Source organism: Ochotona curzoniae, unplaced genomic scaffold, assembly GCF_017591425.1.
Source record: "Ochotona curzoniae isolate NIBS_2020 unplaced genomic scaffold, NIBS_Ocur_1.0 scaffold_4701, whole genome shotgun sequence".
Lineage (NCBI taxonomy): Eukaryota > Metazoa > Chordata > Mammalia > Lagomorpha > Ochotonidae > Ochotona > Ochotona curzoniae.
In genome coordinates this window covers 44,353,072-44,356,936 of record NW_024467122.1, presented here as the reverse complement: position 1 = coordinate 44,356,936, position 3,865 = coordinate 44,353,072, and positions in this window count along the sequence as shown.

Sequence of the window (3,865 nt, the reverse complement as noted above, 5' to 3'; positions counted from 1 at the left end):
AGAGCTAGATACAACTACCTGACTGAATGTTGGAAAAGGGGATGGGTCATATTAGGCAGAGCCATGACCAACACATGATGGAATCAGGCCGAGGGATAGATTCTGTAGGAGATAAGTGGGCTCAACCCTATGGAAATACAAGTCCTGCTGGTTAGCTCAAGAGTTGGGGTGGTGATGAGCTGAACTAGGTGAACATGGAACCCGCCAACACTCATGAGTACTGGGGCCAAGAATAGGATGGGCAGGTCCAAACTGTAGCACTTGAATGTGCATCCTAAAACAGGGTATGGAATGGGCCATCCCACACCATCCGCCAGCTCATACAAAGGCCAGCATGGAAGGGCAGGCTTGCTGGGCAAGGACCTAGCACCTGCTGGAGCATGTGTGATCTGGGTCTGAAGAGTAGACCAAATGATAGAACCTGGTAAACTCCCCTACGGAGTCATAGCTCCCACTGGTGAGCACATGGTTCAGACCTAGGAGTCAGGCAAGCTAGGCAAAGTAACCCTATCTGTTGGCAAGTGTGTGTTAGTTTTGGAAGGGGGAGAACCTGGCAGGGCTGAGCAAATCCCCTAGCGAGTGCAGAAACCAGGATGGAGTATAGATTATGTCAGACTAGGTTATCACGCCTACTGGTTTAGATGAGCCAAGGATTGGAGCAGACTGAGCAGGGCCAGGTTGCAGCATCTGCCAGTGAAAGTTATGACTGGGGGATGGCTAGGCCAGGCCATTATCTTGAAGGTGAAGACTAAGACAGATGAGGGGCTATGCCAGGCTTGGTCAGAACAACCACTGGCATGCGCAAGATCTGTGGTTGGGAACAGGCCTGGTTGGGGAACAAAGGGGACACCCTGACTGCGGTGTAATTCCCATTGGTGAGCACGAGGGCCAGGGTGGGGGCTACAGTCTGGTCTAGATATGACTGCAGGGTCACTCAACATGGTTGTGAGTTGGGTCTGGGATACACCAGACTGGGCTAGACTCCAGCACCCACTGGTGCTCGTGAGACCCAGGGTGAGTGTAGGACGGGCTAGGCTATGTCTCTGCTCCTGCTGAGACATGCATGAGCTGTGTCTGGGTGTGGTCCAGGCTTGGCTGGGCTGTAGCACCTAACAAGAACTGGAATGGGTGAGGGATAGTCGGAAAAGGCCACCGTTCCTGTGGGACAGAGGTGGACTAAGTAGGGCCAGCCCACGGACACACTGGTGTGCATGAGATCTGGCATTGGGAGGGGACTTAACAGAGGAGCTTGGGTAACTCCTCTGTCAGGACACACCCCACGAAGGTGAGGGCAAGAACCAAGACTCAGAGCAGCCTAGCCCAGGCCAGGTAATGGTACCCACCAGCAAACATTTGGCACAGATCGAGGCAGGGGAGCCAGGTTGAGCCAATTCATATCACCCGCTGGTGAATCTGAGTACCAGAATGGAATATGGATCAGGGCATAATACCAGCTAGTCCATATTAGGGCCAGGGCTAGGGGTTGGCAGGGCTGGGCTAGGCTGTAGCCCCCACCAGAGTGAGTTGGAATTGGGTGTGGGCTGGGGCTGGTGAGGCTACAACACCCACTGGCAAATGCCAAGGTGAGGAAGGCCATGCCAGACTGGACCACAGCACCCAACCAGCACATGTGAAACCTGGGGGTGGGGTGGGGATGGAACCAGTGGGGGGGGGGGGCGCTGTGGAACACAGAGCACAAGAGCTGGGATGGGGCCAGACCAGGCCGGGCAGGACCACAACATCTGATGGCCTACATGTGAGCTGGCTCAGGAAAAAGCCAGGCTGGGTTGATTGTAGCTTCTGGTATATGCATAAGCCAGAGTGGGTGTGGGTGGGTTGGGCTTTGCTGCAGCATTAGCTGGCAGATGTTGGCATGGGGGGCAAATTCTGTCAGACACGGGCATGGCTAGACAGACAAGTGGCACCCATTGGCACCAGTGTGGACTGGATAGTGTGGCTGGTTGGGATGAACTGGGTTTTAATGCCCATTGACATGTACAAGAGCTGGATGGAATTTGGGACAGATGAGACCAGTCAGCTGTTCATACTGGCAAGCACAGGAACGAGGGCAGGGGGTGATCCTGGTAGGAGTTATTACAGGTCTCTCCAACTAGGCTGCAGCTCTCACTGGTTTGTATGGAGGCCAAGTATATGGTTGGAAGGATTGGGCTGGACTCCAATATCCATTGGTTTGCATAAAACATGGGGCTAGAGACAGACCTGACCCAGCAACTGCAAATACTGCATAGGCTAATTTGGTTGATGCACTGTGCCAGACCCTGTATTAACAAACAAACACAAGAATCAGGTCTGGGATCACCTCAGATGAAGTTTCTTTGGCAATTCTCTACCAACTGAGCCACTGAACTTAGAACCCTAACCACGGAGACAATTGCAGATTACATGGTTTGACTGTGGAGTGCATGTGACAGAGCTGGGCCTCCTCAGTGGCTCAGATGGAGCAGTGGACAGTATATCCAAATGCATGTGGAGGATATGACAGTACATTTGAGCCTCCAGAGGAAGCTGGTACCATGGCAGAGAACAGAAGACAGAACAAATTGATCAACTACTCCAACCAAGTGTTGGCAGTGAATATCTGGGCAGAGGAGACTCTAAAGTAGACTGTCAGCCAGTGGATTCTGGGGAGATTTCATCACGATTGGAGTGGCAGGATGGCTAACAATTCAGGACTGTTGAACTGTCAAAACCTCTTGAGAACTTCATGGTGTGTAAATTTCTATTTTTCTGTCTGTTGTTGATTTTGTATTGTGGCTTTTCATTTAAGGGGATGTATAACAACTGTGTAATAGAGACTATCATGTCCAGATGTGAAGATACAATGCAGTGTGCATCTCTACCTCTAGATCAAAGATGGACTACCAATGAAACAGTTAATTACATCTTGACAATGGAATGCTGGACTCTCTGCCATTGTCCATGCCTGCAATGATGGACATATGACTGTTTATGAAGAACTATACCATAGTAATAATATAGGGGAACTCAGTGGGGTGGGGGGAACTTGTGGTCGGGGTAAGGAAAATCCCAAGACCTATGGAATTGTATCATAAAATGATAATAATAATCATCATCATTAAATCTTGTCATTTCAACAACATAGATGGAAATAGAGTTCAATATGTTAGGTGAAAGTAAGCCAAACAGAAATACAAATATTGCATGTTTCACATGAGGAATCTGGGGGAAAATTGTCTTACAGAAGCTTAAAAAAATGGTGGTTACAAAATGAGGCAGGTAGAGAGAGAGATGAGAAAAGATTGATTTAAATGCACTATGTTATTGGGCCAGAACAATGACTCAACTGGCTAATCCTTCACCTCCAAGCATGGCATGCCATATGGGTGCCAGTTTGTGTGCTGGCTGCTCTACTTCCTATCCAGCTGCCTGCTTGCAAAGCCTTGGGACCCTACATCCACATGGGAGACAAAGAAGAAACTTCTGACTTCAGATTGTCTCAGATGCAGCTGTTGTAGCCATTTGGGGAATGAACTAATAGATGCAAGATCTTTCTAGCTATCTCTCCTTCTCCCTGTAGATCTGCGTTTCCAATAAAAATAAGTAAATCTCTTTGTTACAGTTAGATGAGAGTAAGAACTTATGGAGTTCTATTACACGATATGGTAGCAATAGTTAGTATTAAAATATTTTTTAGTTCTTCATAAAAATAAGCTGCAAAATAGAATTTTGAATGTTTTCACAACACAAAATGTTAAGTATTTGATGAAATAGCAATATTTACACCAATATTCTATGCAATATTGAAACATTGCTTCTACTGCTCCTCCTCATAAGGTACCCCATAAGTTCATGTAATTTTAGGTACCTGATTAAAAGATTAAAA